Source organism: Lissotriton helveticus, chromosome 9 (assembly GCF_964261635.1).
Source record: "Lissotriton helveticus chromosome 9, aLisHel1.1, whole genome shotgun sequence".
Taxonomy (NCBI): domain Eukaryota; kingdom Metazoa; phylum Chordata; class Amphibia; order Caudata; family Salamandridae; genus Lissotriton; species Lissotriton helveticus.
This window is the reverse complement of record NC_136070.1, coordinates 861,882,609-861,901,321: the sequence shown is the minus strand read 5'-3', so window position 1 is coordinate 861,901,321 and position 18,713 is coordinate 861,882,609.

Below are 18,713 nucleotides of genomic sequence, written 5' to 3'. Positions count from 1 at the left end.
GATGTACCTGCTCTGTTGGGCACAATGCCCTGTTGCTGTTCTGATACTGCATTCTGCCCTCTCACATGCTGCCTCTGATGTACCTGCTCTGTTGGGCACAATGCCCTGTTGCTGTTCTGATACTGCATTCTGCCCTCTCGTTTACTGCGAATGATGTACCTGCTCTGTTGGGCACAATGCCCTGTTGCTGTTCTGATACTGCATTCTGCCCTCTCACATGCTGCCTCTGATGTACCTGCTCTGTTGGGCACAATGCCCTGTTGCTGTTCTGATACTGCATTCTGCCCTCTCACATGCTGCCTCTGATGTACCTGCTCTGTTGGGCACCATGCCCTGTTGCTGTTCTGATACTGCATTCTGCCCTCTCGTTTACTGCCAATGATGTACCTGCTCTGTTGGGCACAATGCCCTGTTGCTGTTCTGATACTGCATTCTGCCCTCTCGTTTACTGCCAATGATGTACCTGCTCTGTTGGGCACAATGCCCTGTTGCTGGTCTGATACTGCATGATGCCCTCTCACATGCTGCCTCTGATGTACCTGCTCTGATGGGCACAATGCCCTGTTGCTGTTCTGATACTGCATTCTGCCCTCTCGTTTACTGCCAATGATGTACCTGCTCTGTTGGGCACAATGCCCTGTTTCTGTTCTGATACTGCATTCTGCCCTCTCACGTGCTGCCTCTGATGGACCTGTCCAGTGCAATGGACTGTTGATGCACTTATCCCCTCTCACGTGCTGCCACTGATGGACCTGTTCAGTGCAATGGACTGTTGATGCACTTAGCCCCTCTCACGTGCTGCCTCTGATGGACCTGTTCAGTGCAATGGACTGTTGATGCACTTAGCCCCTCTCATATGCTGCCTCTGATGGACCTGCTCTGTTGTCCACAATGCCCTGTTGCTGTTCTGATACTGCATTCTGCCCTCTCACGTGCTGCCTCTGATGTACCTGCTCTGTTGGGCACAATGCCCTGTTGCTGTTCTGATACTGCATTCTGCCCTCTCGTTTACTGCCAATGATGTACCTGCTCTGTTGGGCACAATGCCCTGTTGCTGTTCTGATACTGCATTCTGCCCTCTCACATGCTGCCTCTGATGTACCTGCTCTTTTGGGCACAATGCCCTGTTGCTGTTCTGATACTGCATTCTGCCCTCTCGTTTACTGCCAATGATGTACCTGCTCTGTTGGGCACAATGCCCTGTTGCTGTTCTGATACTGCATTCTGCCCTCTCGTTTACTGTCAATGATGTACCTGCTCTGTTGGGCACAATGCCCTGTTGCTGTTCTGATACTGCATTCTGCCCTCTCACATGCTGCCTCTGATGTACCTGCTCTGTTGAGCACAATGCCCTGTTGCTGTTCTAATACTGCATTCTGCCCTCTCGTTTACTGCCAATGATGTACCTGCTCTGTTGGGCACAATGTCCTGTTGCTGTTCTGATACTGCATTCTGCCCTCTCACATGCTGCCTCTGATGTACCTGCTCTGTTGGGCACAATGCCCTGTTGCTGTTCTGATACTGCATTCTGCCCTCTCGTTTACTGCCAATGATGTACCTGCTCTGTTGGGCACAATGCCCTGTTGCTGTTCTGATACTGCATTCTGCCCTCTCGTTTACTGCCAATGATGTACCTGCTCTGTTGGGCACAATGCCCTGTTGCTGTTCTGATACTGCATGCTGCCCTCTCACATGCTGCCTCTGATGTACCTGCTCTGATGGGCACACTGCCCTGTTGCTGTTCTGATACTGCATTCTGCCCTCTCGTTTACTGCCAAGGATGTACCTGCTCTGTTGGGCACAATGCCCTGTTGCTGTTCTGATACTGCATTCTGCCCTCTCACGTGCTGCGTCTGATGGACCTGTCCAGTGCAATGGACTGTTGATGCACTTAGCCCCTCTCACGTGCTGCCTCTGATGGACCTGTTCAGTGCAATGGACTGTTGATGCACTTAGCCCCTCTCACGTGCTGCCTCTGATGGACCTGTTCAGTGCAATGGACTGTTGATGCACTTAGCCCCTCTCATATGCTGCCTCTGATGGACCTGCTCTGTTGTCCACAATGCCCTGTTGCTGTTCTGATACTGCATTCTGCCCTCTCACATGCTGCCTCTGATGTACCTGCTCTGTTGGGCACAATGCCCTGTTGCTGTTCTGATACTGCATTCTGCCCTCTCGTTTACTGCCAATGATGTACCTGCTCTGTTGGGCACAATGCCCTGTTGCTGTTCTGATACTGCATTCTGCCCTCTCACATGCTGCCTCTGATGTACCTGCTCTTTTGGGCACAATGCCCTGTTGCTGTTCTGATACTGTATTCTGCCCTCTCGTTTACTGCCAATGATGTACCTGCTCTGTTGGGCACAATGCCCTGTTGCTGTTCTGATACTGCATTCTGCCCTCTCGTTTACTGCCAATGATGTACCTGCTCTGTTGGGCACAATGCCCTGTTGCTGTTCTGATACTGCATTCTGCCCTCTCACATGCTGCCTCTGATGTACCTGCTCTGTTGAGCACAATGCCCTGTTGCTGTTCTAATACTGCATTCTGCCCTCTCGTTTACTGCCAATGATGTACCTGCTCTGTTGGGCACAATGTCCTGTTGCTGTTCTGATACTGCATTCTGCCCTCTCACATGCTGCCTCTGATGTACCTGCTCTGTTGGGCACAATGCCCTGTTGCTGTTCTGATACTGCATTCTGCCCTCTCGTTTACTGCCAATGATGTACCTGCTCTGTTGGGCACAATGCCCTGTTGCTGTTCTGATACTGCATTCTGCCCTCTCGTTTACTGCCAATGATGTACCTGCTCTGTTGGGCACAATGCCCTGTTGCTGTTCTGATACTGCATCCTGCCCTCTCGTTTACTGCCAATGATGTACCTGCTCTGTTGGGCACAATGCCCTGTCGCTCTTCTGATACTGCATTCTGCCCTCTCACGTGCTGCCTCTGATGTTCATGCTCTGGTGCCCACTTTGCCCATGCTCACGCATACACTGTGATTATACCCCTATTATGTGCAATAAAGGTAGTCAATCATGTGTCGTGGTTTGTCGTTGTCATTCATGCTTGCGTACTACAAATGTGTATTTCTATTTGCTTCTCATCAGTGGTTTCGGTAACATGACACTCCCCCTCCCTACCTCACGACTCTTGCAGGTATTCCCCTCCATGCAGCCAATGGTTTGTGCCTTACCTGCGTCGGCGTCGATGGTGGGCCATGACTAGGACGTGGTGGATCGCGAAGAGAATCGGGAAAGCGTGTAGCGCTGGGTCCATGGTGGCGAGCAGCTTGTGGTGGGTCTCTCTGCTATGTCTCTTTTCTTCGCTGTGGGGAATCCGCCGTGTTAAGACAGGTTGTATTTCCGCTGCGGTTTTATGTGTATTTTCCGCCATCTTGATTTGGGGGACGGTCTTAGACGTCCGTACGTACGGCGGAGCCTCCGGATGTGTTCCGTCCGCCGCGTGGTCGTGTGTAGTTCGACGGCTGTGCGTGCTTTTCCGTCGCGGACGGAAATTTGACACGTTTTACTATCCTGATATGGCGGACGGAGTATCCGTGGCAGGCGGACACGGAAAAGGGTTTTTCCGCCTACTCCAGGGCCGCGATGCCTCTTCCGTCCGCCATCCTAATGAGCCCCTAAATTTGTTCATGGTTTTTAAGTGAGTATTTGTATGGGTAAATGCATGTCTATGTGGTTTGTTGGGGGTGTGTAATTGCCCAAAAATGTGTGAATAGTTCATTCAGTAGGTAAATGAGGTTAGGACTACATGTTATAACAGTTGTTTCAGTGAGTGTATATGTCTATGGGTATGGTGGTGATGAAAAATTTCTCTCAATGGTACATCTCCATTAAACTTGAAAAAAAAAGCAGTGTATCTTACAGTTATATCTAATTAAGTGAGCCTAAGACTTAGTGATTGTATGAGTCACTGTATGGATAACGGTATATTTCTAATAGTGATTTTATAACACACAAAGTGTGAGTTACTATCTATATGAATAGATGAAGTGGTGTTTGTATAAGTTTTTAGGTGAGTAAATGTAAGTATGATCCATTGTTTGCATAAGTCAGTAAGATTTCTTTATAAGTGAATACAATGTGTGCTGGTGTGTAATGTTGAAATAGGCGTATAAGTATGTTTGATAGTGTTCTGTTAATTATTCACTGCATATGACACTGAATCTTTAGGTAAGTGATTAGATGTGTGTATAGATCTATGAATCACTGAGTGGGTGTTTAGAAATTTCTATTGGTGTGTCAATGGTTTCAAATATGGCACTTTCTATTTTACATTGAGTGATGAAATATTAAACTAGTGTGTAATGAGGTGTATTTTATTGTCACATGGATGATGTTATCAGTGATGTCATTTAAGATGTCATCTGTGATGTCATCAGTGATGTCACTGACCATTTCATGAATGATGTGATATGTGATATCATCAGCAGTGGATTGCGGGCGCGCGAGTTATAGTGAGTACAACTAACTATAACGGGGGAATTTCAATGGTTTTGCATGAGTAAAATGTCCAGCTAACTATAACTGGTGTGAAACCTATGGTTTTTTCAGTGAATTTCAAAGGTTTTTTAAATGCCAATTCCTAACTATAACGTGTGTGAAACCTATGTTTTTTTTCAGTGAATTTCAAAGGTTTTTTCAATGCTAATTTTAAAATGTGTCAATTATTGTCTTTTTTTGTTATTATACAAATGTTCTATATTTTTAACAATACTTAAATTTTAATTTTTATTTATGTATTATTATTGAATTTTTTTTGATTTTTTAAATAATTCTGGCCATTTTTTTTTGTGTTTTAAAGGTGCGCGCACGGTGTTCGCACACATGCGCGCATGCTGCCTGCACTCCACGAAAAAAATGTCATTCCAAAAAGTCATTTCTGTAAATGTAATGTACATAATAACCGAAGACATTCTGTGACATAACTGTAAAAATAGTATTTTTGACTTTTAAGAACCATATATTAGCTTTAAAAGCATTTAAAAAAATCGGGTAAAACGTCATTCATATGTGAGTTGTGCGTGCCCCGGTCGCGCAACCTGTGTGCACCCTGCGCGCACGTAAAGTCATGTGACTTGAAAACAACACTTTTGATTGGTTTATTGTAGTTTCTTTTCCAAATCTTCAAAAACTCCAGCCACTTCCCTCACAATCTGTTTCACTTTCCTGGGAGAAGCATCTACAGTGTTTTCTTCGTGCTTTGAAAATGGCAGAACAGCAATCTTCAGACTCTGATGTGGAGTTTTTGCCTGAACAGCCTAAACAAAAGAAAACAAAAGAGTCTTTTGTATGGAAGTTTTTTACTTACCCAGAAGGCCAAAACAAGGTAAATGTCTCCAAGGTTACTTGTAAAATCTGTGGCACCATCCTTTCAAGAGGTAATGCCTGCAAACATTATTCGTTCAGCATTGCGAGCATGACTCGTCATCTCAAAAATCTACATCCCAACAACTATGCTCGGGCATCTACACAACACATCAGGGACAATCTTGCAGCTGCTGTCCCCAGCACATATTCTTCTGGCGCATCTCCATCTTCAACTGCTCCAGATATCTGGCCGGATTTTGCAGACTTGAACATACATTGCAACTATTGCAACAAACTTTTATGTTATGGAGAGCAAAGCATTGATATGATTGTGCAAAAGAAGAGGCAGCACAGATGCTCCCGCGATTAATTTTTTTCTTTTATTATTTTTGTCCTGTTGAGCAGTTTTTGGTTACCTGTTTATTTTTTTGTTACAGAAAATCCCCCAAAAATATAAAATTGTTCAAAAAACACAAAACATTTTAAAACAAAAAAAGACAAAAAAAACTGTTCTTCTAAGAACTAACTTCACTTCTCTAAGAAGAGCTATACGTCTTATATACTGTCATACTTTTTTTAAATCAATGTGTAGTGTATAAATGAATGACTGAAATGACTGAGTGAAGGGGAGGAAGGGACTGAGGGAATGAGTGAGGAAAGGGGAGTATGTTGAGTGAGGAAAGGTGAGTCAAAGAGTGACTGAAAGAAGGGGACTAAAGGTAGGGGAGTGAGGTAAGGGGAGTGAACGAGTAAGGGAAGGGCAGTAAGGAAAGGAAAGTGGAGTAAGAGACAGAGAGGGGGAAGTAGAGCAGGGTAAGGGGAGTGAAGGTAAGGGAAGAGGACTGACAGTGAGGGAAGGGGTATGAGGATGAGAGGGTAAGGTAAAGTGAGAGATGAGGAGTGAGGGAGAGAGAAAGGGAGTGAGGGGATGGAGGGAGTTAGGGAAGGGGAGTGAGGTAAGGGGAGTAAGGAATGCAGTGAGGGAAGGAGAGTGAGGGGGAGTGAGGGAAAGGGAGCGGGAAAGGGAAGGGGAGTGAGATACAGACAGGAAGAAGTGCAGTGGGGGAAGGGGAGTGACAGTGAGTGAAGGGCAGTGACAGTTAGGGAAGGGGTATGAGGGTGAGGGAAGGGGAATAAGGGAGAAGGAAGAAAATTAAGAGAGAGGGAAAGTGAGTGAGGGAGAGAAGAAGAGTGGTAGAAAGACAGAGGAGAGAAGATTAAGGGTAAGGGAGAGAGAGGGAAAGAGGGAGAGAGAGGGAGAGCAAGGGACTAAGAGGGAGTGAGGCAGTTAGAGTGAGTGAGACAGAGGGAGACATGGAGAGAAACATGGAGGAAAAAAGTGAGGGAGGGAGTGAACGAAGGGGAGTAAGTGAGATGGAGTAAGGGAGTGAGGAAAGAGGAGTGAAGGAAGGGGAGTGAGGGAAGGGGAGTGAGGGAAGGGGAGTGAGGGAAAAGTAGTGAGGGAGAGTGAAAGGCAGTAACAGTGAGAGAAGGGGTATGAGGGTGACGAAAGGGGAATGAGAGAGAAGGAAGGAGATTAAGAGAGAGGAAAGGGGACTGAAGGATAAAGTAGGAGTGAAGGAAACAGAGAGGGGAAGAGAGGAAGGGTGTAGGGACAGAGAGGGAGAGAGGGAGAGAGAAAGAGAGGGAGAGCGAGTGACTGAGAGGGAGTGAGGCGGTTAGACTGAGTGAGACATAGGGAGAGAGGGAGAGAGAAATAGAATGAAGGGGAGTGAGGGAGTAAACGAAGGGAAGTAAGCAAAAGGGAGTGAGGAAAGGGGAGTAAGGGAAGGGGACTGACGGATGGAGTGAGGGAAAGAGAGTGAGGGGGGAGTGAAGGAATGGGAGCAGGAGAAAGGGAAAGGGAGTGAGGCACAGAGAGTAGAACATGAAGTGGGGGAAGAGGAGTAAGATTGAGTGAAGGGCAGTGACAGTGAGGGAAGGGATATGAGGGTGAGGGAAGGGGAGTGAGGGAAAAAGAAGCATATTAAGAGAGAAGAAAAAGGAGTGAGGGAGAGAGAAAGATTTATGGAAAGAGGGGGTAAAGAAAAGGAAGAGTGGTGGAGAGAGAAGGAGACAGTGAGAGAGAGAAAGAGAGGGAGAGTGAGGGACTGTGAGGGAGTGAGGGAGTTATAGTGACTGAGACAGAGGAAGAGACTTAGAGATGGATGGAGGAAAGGGGAGTGAGGGAGGGAATAAAGAAAGGGGAGTGAGTGAAAGTGAGTGAGGGATGGAATGAAGGAAAGAGAGTTAGGGGGGAGTGAGAAGAAAGTGAGGGATAGAGCAAGACAAGGGTAGTGATGGAGGAAGCAAGGAAAAAGAAGTGAGGGACACAGAGGGGAAGAGGGGAAGAGGGAGCAGTATAAGGTGAGTGAGGGTGACAGAAGGGTAATGATGGTGAGAGAAGGAGTGTAAAGGTGAATGAAGGGGAGTAAGCAGAGTGAGGGAAGGGGAGTAAGATGAGTAAAGGAAGGGGAGTAAGAGAGAGAGTGAAGAAAGGGAAAGAGGGAAAGAGAAATAAGAGTGTGATGAAAAAGTATTTTTTGTTTGTCATACTTACCTTATAAGTAATGACAAGTTAGTAATACATTTTTTATAAATATAGTATTTGTGGAAGAGAAGAAAAAATTGAGTTATAATATATATTTCACAATACAAAATAATTTGTACAATATATTATGTATCTTATTTTGCTGTTCTCAGAATATATTGAATTTCACTGAAATCAGTGAGCTCAATAGTACTCATCATATAACAACGGGCAAAAAAAAAGACAATCAATAAGATTGTCTTTAAAAAACCCATTCAACATTTTCATTAATAATGTAAAAATTAGAAAAAAACATATCTTAAATGTTTTTTTCGAGCAGCAATTTCTTACGTAAATATGGGACATCTCTAACAATCACAAAGTAACAAAACATTATTACTTCTTTTTATACACTCTAAATAGTCATTTTTTGTTTTATATACTTTTCCTCATGGCCAAATAGTATGTGTGAAATCCTTCATTTGGAAGATACTTAATAGTACTCTTAAGTTTCCTTTTCCCAACCTTCTGAATCAAAAGCACCAACATCATTTGTACCATCTAACTGTGGTAAATAAATAAATAATACCTCTATTTTTGAATGGATAAATGAATAACAGATAGCTCAATAAATAAGAGTCAAGATTCGAGGTAGTAGGAGTTTGCAGGTTTAATACAGCATAAAGGACAGGAACAGGACAACCTGCACGGGAACAGGATGGCAGCGCTGCCGGGGGCAGGATCAGAATCGGCGCAAGGGAATGGGGGTAACATTTAATAACAGTGCACCAATATATATACTAAAACAGTTACATTACAATGAATTACAGTAGGCGGGCAGTGGGTGTGGTCAATAGCAGTCGCGAAAGATAAGGGTGAAAAGTGGGTGTAACAGGGCGTATACATAGATATGTGATGCAAACGTAACAGAATATGTCATGAATAGGGCGGAAACATGGAGGGGGCTACCTAAGGAGCCGGGACCTCTAACCTGATGGTGCGCGCAAGCTGGCAATGACGTATTACTAAGAGAAGCTGGGGGCTACGAACTCTGTGCTAGGAGCAGAGACTGAAGTCTGGAGAGTCAGGGCGACATGTACCTAAACAGTATCTAGTATCTGATGTTTAGAGAACATGTTGATATAAACTAGAAGTCAGGAGGGGAAAGGCTAACTTGATTCTAAGACTGGAGCATGCATTATTCTACATGTAGTGCGTGATGAAGAATATTAAATGACCATAAATACAGTATTTCTCTTACATGGAGACGTAGAGGCTAGACAATGACGGAAACTATTGATGCGGTTCAGTAGCTTAAGAATGCAGAGAAGGAGGGCTGGACTGATAACTAGAATCATAACATACTCTTGGCAGACTCAGAGGCAGAGCCAGGCTGAACCGGGCACTGTGAGGCGGGAAGTAAGTGAAGAGTCAGGGATACAGGTGGGGGCTGTATCGCTCCTCAGCGAGGGCTTCAGGAGACAGGAGCTGAATCTGGTGTCCGGGCCCTTTTGAGGCCTAGAAACGGGGACTTTACAATGAAATAACGTGCACACTGAGAAACGTGGCAACGTAGCTTTAAATAGGCCTGATATTCGTAGTATTCGCGAGACCTGGGAACTGGCATACTAGAGATGGACACAACTATAATTGCGTCTTTAATCGAACATGGGGAATACATATGCATATTAATCATGCACAGATAACATATGATGGAGGACTCGTAGTGACACAGAACATGGCAAAATTTACTTTTCCACATTCCCTCCTTGTCACTACGTTTCCATCAGGAAACATCAATATTCATGATACCATCTATCATTTCATACAGTATCATTTGCTCGTCTCGAATTTTCTTGGAACGGGATTTAGAACGGGGCTTGGGACTAGGAATACAAGAGGTAGCACAAATGCCGCAAATCGCAGGGCCACATTGTATACAGAGGCAGCAACTGAATATGATCGCTACTGCAATACCTAGAAAGGACAATACTTTCCATCCCCAAGCGGAAATTATATTCCAGAACCAACCGGACCATGTCCAGGTGCCTGGGTCTTGGTGTAACAGATGGGCAATTTTATGGAGTCTGGTTATAGCTGAATAAACAGACGGCGCGTTATTTGGAATGAAAATGCAGCAACTAGATCCGATGACTCTACATGCCCCGCCCCTATCGGCCAGTATGACGTCAAGGACGAGACGATTCTGGAGCACGACAAATCTCATAGCAGATTGCTCTTCGGTTAAGTTACCTAGAGCAGAGGCAGTCTCATTTACTACAGCTTCAAGGGTTCTGGTTAACCTACGGATTAGCTTACTATTCTGGATAGGTCCTATAAAAAAGAAGAAACCTCTATTGAAATCTGTATACTGTTCTAGAGCAGTTTCAGTATAATCGACAATTGGGGACTCAATCTCCCTTCTATGTCTAAGGTGTACTAGATGTGTGTTTCTATGATAATCAGATGGGGCTAGGAAAACAGGTGGCAGTAGGAAGGCAATGTAACAGGTTCCCTCCCAATCGAGGGGCAGACGAACATATGCGGTTTGGCCACAAATAAAATAAGAATGACGTGAAGCTTTGAAAATAGATTTCCCACTGTCACTATACTTGACAATAGTAGTACAATCACTATGTCCTATATGTACGGAACCATTATTTCGGACACATAATTCGCCTTTGACTGGTAGTACTGATATAGCAGGTAAGTCTGGAGTAGAATCAGACTGAACATTTAGGACCATAAAATTCGAAGAATAATTACCTAGATTGTAAACTTCGTTTTCTAGATCTAACCCTGTTCTGTGGGGAAGACCTTGCTTGTCTGGAAAACATGTACTGTTAAGAAAAGACATATCTGTTGAGGATGACGTTAACGTGGACCATGCTCCACACGAACCATTATGAGAAAATGGATAAGGAAAGAGTGGCAGAACTCCCTTCGGTGTCTGGAAAGGGGGGAGTCGACCACACACCCAACAATTAGTGGCATTGCTGGTCTGGTGTGAATAATGTAACATGCGGATAAAAGAGTTGTTACGCATAGCGAGGCGGTAAGAGAGTTCATGAGGAGGCAGATCACTAAACGTGTGCTCTACTGTAACATTAGAAGACTTATTTACATGAGAAACTGGAAAATACAGATAAAATGCATAACTGGTGCAGGAAATCATAATGCTGAGAAATAATATGAAACTTAGAAAAACGATACATCGGATTGAGTTTTGACTAACTCTCTCACTATGGGGGTCTATTTTATACATGTCAGAAACCGGTCTAACCGTTTCACCTAGGGGAGGACTTAGACAATCAAACTGGCTGACTTATTTTACTAGACCTTAACTTTTTCTTATACTCCTGTTGCGGAGTTGTCTCTAACAGGGAGGGTGCAGTAACATTGTCTTTTGCGGGACAGTCCTTAAGAATAGTACTTTGGCAGTCCTTTAAATCCTCGGAAATGTTCTTTGAAACTGGTTTCAATCCATAAAATTTCTTGATGTGCGAAAGATGCACCCAGCCTTTGCGTCCCTCCAACTTCACGGCTGTACGGGTGGCCAGGAGGACCTGTCGGGGCTCCTTCCAGCGAGGCTCCAGCGGACTTGAACGATCAAAATTTCGGACAAGAACCATGGATCCGGGAACGATTTCATGCGGTGCCACCTCTATATTGTCTGGAAATGCGGCGGCAACCTGTGAACGACAAGAGTTGAGGGCAGACATCAAGGAAGCTAGGTAATCTGTCAGCATATTACTTGAAACATCGGTAATACTTCGGGGTCTAGGAGTACCCCACATGTTAGGGGGGCGGCCGAAAACGACCTCATACGGGGACAGACCTGATCTGGAATGTGCGACCATGCGCATATAGAACAGAGCAACTGGCAGAGCTACTAGCCAGTCCACACCTTTCTCTTGACATACTTTGGCAATGCGAATTTTCAGGGTCTGATTATGTCTCTCTACGAGACCGGCTGCTTCAGGATACCGTACACAATGGAACTTCCACTGGTACCCTAACAACAGGGAAACATGTTTCATCAACTCAGATGAGAATGGCTGGCCGTTATCAGAATATACGACTCTAGGGAGTCCATAACGGGGGAAGAACTCACGAACCAACTGCTTGGCAGTAGTCGTGGCTGTGTAATCTGGAACTGGATATGCCTCCGTCCACCTGGACAAAGCGCATACAACTACAAGGACATACTTGAAACCTCGACATCGCTCCATCTGAATGTAATCCATCTGGAGGACTTCAAAAGGGTGGTCAGGGGGCTGGAATCCACCTTGTTCCACCGGAACACTTTTACCTGGATTAAACTGGCAACATATCATACAGGTACGGACTTTCTGCTTGGCTGCAGCTCGTAAATGCTTGTTGAACCAAATGTTCTGGATACTGTCTAACATAGCTTTTTCTCCTAAATGTGCTGGACTATGTGCGGTATTGATAATGACTTGAACCATAGAGTCGGGGAGAAACCATGTGGCTCTACCCTTCGTTAACCATCCTTGATCTGTCTGGACCCCTCCTTGTTCGGACCATTTCTTGATTTCATCGGGAGTAGCATGTAACTGGATATCTATGACATCGTGAGTAGGGTCCTTAACTGTCATACAGGTAGTCGGATCTGGAGTAAGTGTCGGTGTCTTATTAACTGGAATGTCTGGAGTCTGAGCTGTAAGCTTGGCTGTGCGATCTGCTAGATCATTACCCTGGGAAATAATGTCAGTAACTTTCGTATGTGCTTTGCACTTCATGATAGCAATGGATGTCGGTAAATGTATGGCATCTAACAGAGCCTGGATAAGGAGACCATGCTGAATCTTGGTTCCATGAGAAGTCATGAAACCTCTCTCCTGCCAGAGCACTCCGAAGTCGTGTACGACTCCAAATGCGTAGCGTGAATCTGTGTAAACATTAACTTTCAGGTTCTTGGCGTGTATGCAGGCTTGAGTCAGAGCAACTAGCTCCGCCGCTTGAGCAGACAGGGTGTCAATACGGTGTGTCTCTATAACTTCAGTGTCAGTAGTCACTGCATACGCGGCTACTAGTTCTCCTGTACTTGTTCTCATACATGAACCATCCACATAAAGTGTCAGGTCGGGATCTGGTAATGGAATATCTGTCAAGTCTTGTCTTGGCTTAGTCATAATGTTAACTACTTCCACACAGTCGTGTGTGGCAGGATTTGAATGTACTGACGGTAACAGTGTGGCAGGATTTAGAACGTTGCAGCGTCTGATTTCTATGTGTGGCTGGAACAGTGTCAATTCATAACCTGTTAAACGTGCAATTGTCAAGTGCTGAGTTTGTGTTCGGTTTAAAAGAACTTCCACAGAGTGTGGAACTTGTACTGTCAGGGAGTGTCCTAACACTATGGAATCACTTTGTCTGATAGCTAGTGCTGTGGCTGCAACTGATTTGAGGCACGCAGGCAGAGCCTGGGCTACAGGATCTAATGTGCTCGAAAAATAAGCACAGGGCTTGTATTGTCCTGCTTGATCTTGTGTGAGAACTGATAATGCTGTACCTTCACGTTCAGTGACGAAAAGTGTAAAAGGCTTACTGTAGTTCGGTGTAGCTAGAACTGGAGCTTGGCATAAGGCTTTCTTTAATTCATTAAAACTAAGTGTATGTTCAGATGTCCAAGGGAGGACAGTCGATACGGCTGCCTCCTGTGTCGTTAACTGTATCAGTGGCTTGGCTAGAAATGCATACTGAGGAATCCATTGTCTGCAATAAGAAGTGAGGCCGATAAAAGCACGTACCTCCTTCTGGGTCTTTGGCTGAGGAAGACTCGCTATTAACTGGATACGGTCGGGTGTCAACTGCCTACCCCACTTGGACAGTAAGTGGCCTAAGTAGATCACTTGCTGGACACAGAATTGAAGCTTAGAAGGGGACACCTTGTGCCCCATCTCGGCTAGGAAATACAAGACTGTAAGGGATGCTCGCTCGCAAGCACGTTCAGAACGGGCTGTGATCAGTAGATCATCGACATACTGGAGCAGGGCAGTGTCAGTTGGCATGTGAATGTTGTCTAGTTGTCTCTTGAGTGCTTGACTGTAAATACTAGGACTTTCTGTGAAACCTTGAGGAGCGCGTGTGAACATATAGCTCCTTCCGTTTAAACAAAATCCGAAAAGAAACTGGCTGTCTGGATGAATGGGGACACTGAAAAATGCGTTCTTGAGGTCTATGACTGTGAAAAATGAAGCTTCTGAATCAATGGCTGTCAATAGGGAATAAATATCTGGGACAACTGGGTACTGGGGAATAATGCATTTATTAAGTTCTCGAAGGTCAATCACTAATCGATATACTGGAGGTGCATTTGGATCAGTACGTTTCATAACAGGAATGATCGGAGAATTACATACATTGGAGTCGGTCTCCACAATTACTCCTTGAGCGATGAGCTCGTCAATAATTTTGGATAAGGCTGCTACAGCCTCAGGTGGCAATCTGTACTGTCTGATTCGTGGCAGGACTACACCTGGTTTAAGAGTCACACGATGGGGTGTGATTTGCATATAACCAACATCAGTTGGACCTTGTGCCCATAGATGCTGCGGGACATTGGACAATCTCGGATCAAAATCTCGTAATACATAGTGACCCTTGAAGTCACGTAGGAACAATCGTACTCCCTCTGGGGAACAGCATATAACTGCACCTAATTCTTTCAGTGTTTTAATGCCTAATAGATTTTCTGGACATGACTTAGTAAGTAACAGATCAGTAGTGCGGGACAATGGACCTACTTCTAGAGTAACTGGCTTTGATATTTCATTTACAATGGGCTTTCCCGAAAATCCAAGGGAAACATTTCTAGAGCCTGAGAGCGGAGCCCCTGGAACTTCGGCGTGACTTATAGTGGTCCTACTTGCCCCTGTATCAATCAGAAACTTTCTGTCTTTCCCTAGTACTTGACTATGAACATAGGGACCTTCTTGATCTACAGGTATCTCGATGAGAGGCAAGCCTACCTCCCTCTCTAGGCTGTTTCATGAATACGGTTGATACTCTGGATACTCTGACTGAGCATACTGGTACATCTGCTGTGTAACATGCTGTGTTGCAGCGATGGGCTGCGGTACAGTAACTGTCTGTTGTGCATTCTGTGGCTGAGAAGTCTGTGAAACTTGCTCTTGTCTAGGCGGACGTGGTCTTTCTTTAGTCTTACCGGTAGCTATATTGTGTTTCAGAACTGCACACTCGTTTATAAAATGACCTGGCTGTTTACAATAATTGCAGTTCCCTTTAACGGGAGCTGCAGGATGACTGACTTGATTTGGTCCCCTCTTCTGACTGTCTTGAGGAACAGATTGTGCAACTAGTACTTTCATTTTCGTGTCTTTCATACGTTTTCTCTCATGATCTTGCTCTTCTCTGATTCTATTCTGGTGATATTGAAGCATCTGTAACATCTGGGACGGGGTATTAGCTTGCCAGGTACTTTCGACTTTCAAAACTCGATTCTTAACTTGTGGACTTGAATTCTCGACTAGTTTAGTAACAAAAAGATGAGGGTATGACTCGCTACTTGTCTTGAGGCCACTGTTTATAAGAAAACATTTCTCGAATCTAGAATAAAAATCACTAATATCTTCATCTTGTTTCTGTTTACATGCTGAGATTGCATCCCAGTCTTCCTTTTTAGTTGCTAATAGTCTGGGCAAAACTTGTATTAACAGTTCAGGTAATTCTTTACATTTATCTCCAAGACCGGTACCTGATACTCGTGCCTTATCTTCAGCTTCTAGAACTGCCCAATCGATCTTTTTCTCTCCCACCTCCCATTCTTTTTCCTTGAGTTTCTCATATACCCCTGCGGGCAACAGGACCTTTAACATTTTAATAATATCTGGATACGTGTATTCTCCCATACGGAGCATGTCTTTTAATTCCCGGTGGAACCCTGCTGGATCTTTATCATGACAGGGAATTAATTTTTTCATCTCTAAGAGTTCCATCTTTGTGATAGGGGTGTAAACAAACACTCGTTGCATTTCACCACCCTCTGTCTTAACTGGATGCACTTCTCGTAACGGATTCTGTCTGTCTATGTAAAAGGGTTTACTTTCTGGGGGTGAGACATGAACAAAATGCGGGTTCAAAAACATACTATATTTGTGGCGCTGTTCTAGAATGACACTAATTAAATCAGTACCTAGACCTTTCCATTTATACTGGAGTAACTCGTTCAGGACATCGTGTAACGGACCTGGATCAGAATGTTGACCCTCATACAATGTAATGAGGTGCTGGATCATATACATACCCGCCAGTCATTGCTCGGCTGGGGGCAATTTCAGAAACATTTGTGCCACTATTTCGTCTGGAAAAGTGGTAGAATCAGTAATCCATCGGACTGCTGATCAGACTAGTTCTTGTTCATGCATAGTACTTAACTCGTTATAACCGATTCGTGATTTCAGAATGTGGTCGGTAGCTTGAAATACTTGTTCCAGAGAACCTTGTTCTGGTGCTGGATGGTGGAAAGTTGGCTTGTGTTCTAGGCGTAAATGGCGATCTGGAAATCTAGATTTTCCTACATACGCTATTCTGGCGGGATTCTCGTCCTCTACTTCTTCCGCAGAGTCATTTTCTTTCTCGCTTACTTGTGCTGCCTTACGTTGATCATGTAACCTTATTATTTCCTTACGAATTTTCTTATACATACTCTCTATACTACCGATAGTTCTATGCTTACCGTCAGCTATATTATCACTCCATCTTGTCAGGGTTCTCATTTCGGCTTGATCTTTGGTCGGATAATCTTGTTCTCTTATTAGACAATTAATCAGAAACTTTAATAGCATGATCTGGACTTCAACTTTTCTTTGGCACATAACGTCACTAATACTTTCTGGATCATTCCCTGTACGGATGAAACGATATATTCTGTCTAGATCTTCTTTCATATCTGGTAGGGTGTCTAAAAACCCGAGCACCCGTCTTACACGTATAGAATATAGAATCATACTATCATCACCTGTGACTGGATCATAGCGACATTCAGTAAGGACTCGTCGGATATCTGCAGCGGACTGATATTTGGGCGTACGCTGTGACGCACATTCATGTAACTCGGCCAACGTTTTACGTTGGTGCGGTGGCGGGGTACCAGGAGGACCTCCTCCTGGGGCCCCTAAACTGGAATCATCGACTGATGCTCTTCGTACTAGCGCGGCGGGAAATTGAAATGCGGGCTGAACTTGTATGGCGGGCTGAACCTGGGGGACCGTAGCAGGTACTGCAAGGGGTGCCCCGGTGTCTGGAGGAGCAGGCAGTGCCTGATTTACAGGGACTGGCGGAGCGGGATTTGCATATTCCGGGACTGTGTCGTCCAAATAGGACGAAATGAAAATATCAGCTGCGGTCGGTTTGTGACGTAGCTTGAGCGGAACTAATGGTGGCGGGAAATTACTGGATGCCTCCGGGGTCGCTTTTGGCAAGCCCTCGGCAAGAAGAGGATACATACCCTTAATAAGGGCATGCCTCTGTCTGTCTGACTGTTCGGTTTTGACTCGTTCACCAATCTCGATTAATTCCCTTTCTTGGGCTCGTTCTAAGGATTCTCTACTTAATTCTGACTTTCTGATTTCTTTTTCGGTTCTTTTATGAGATTCTTTGCGCCATAACTCGATGGCATCTTTCTGTGACTGTCTGGCTTTCTTTTTCCATAATGCTTCTTCTACTCTCATGATGCACTCGGCATCCCACGTACCTGATACGGGCCATCTATACTTTTCTTCTAACTCCTTGGTATACTCTACCCATAAATCTAGATACAATATGGCGCTTATGCCATGTTTCTGATACATAAAATGACCTGGACTGTCCCTAGGCGGGACAGGAACTGCTTCTTCTAGCAGACCCTTTCTAGTTTTTAACTGACGTAATCTCGAAAAGAGGGACATTGCAAACTTGAATCTGAACACAATACAATACACGAGGAACAATAACAACTGAGAAAACAATTCAGGCATACCACGACATTGAAAATACATTGAATAACATTATGAAGCAACAGTTCGGACAGAATACTATCTGGAACACTGAGAACAGAAACACATGAATTTCTCGAGAACGGAACAGACTAGAATTACTGGATGCGCTGCTGAAACAGCACGGAACATACCGGTCCCATAAAGGGACGCATCAAGACCCGTATCCACCTAGGTGAACACTTCGTTTCAGATCTGCGTACCCAGACCCATCGGACCAGAGACAATTTAGATTGACCCTGTCTAGATACTACCCCAGCAACGGTACTCACCGGGCAGCAAGAACGGAAGGCCTCGGACTGGACTGGACTGCTTCGACGCCGGACGGATGAACTTCGGACTTCTGTTACGGGTGGGCCTCCGGATACCTCGGACCTTGGACTCTCGGCTTGGGCTCTGGTCGGGACTCGCCGCGTTCCTCCACCGTCTCGTCTGGATGCTGGACCGCCTCCTCCGTCTCCTCCGTGGGCCTGAGGGATACTTAAAGCAGAAATATCTGCCGGTGCGCAGAAGAGTTCCGTCACGACTGCAGAGGGTCAGGGGGCCGGCGTGGCTTCACCGACACGTGGGGAAAGGGCAAGTCCCTATTCGGGCGCCATTATGTGGTAAATAAATAAATAATACCTCTATTTTTGAATGGATAAATGAATAACAGATAGCTCAATAAATAAGAGTCAAGATTCGAGGTAGTAGGAGTTTGCAGGTTTAATACAGCATAAAGGACAGGAACAGGACAACCTGCACGGGAACAGGATGGCAGCGCTGCCGGGGGCAGGATCAGAATCGGCGCAAGGGAATGGGGGTAACATTTAATAACAGTGCACCAATATATATA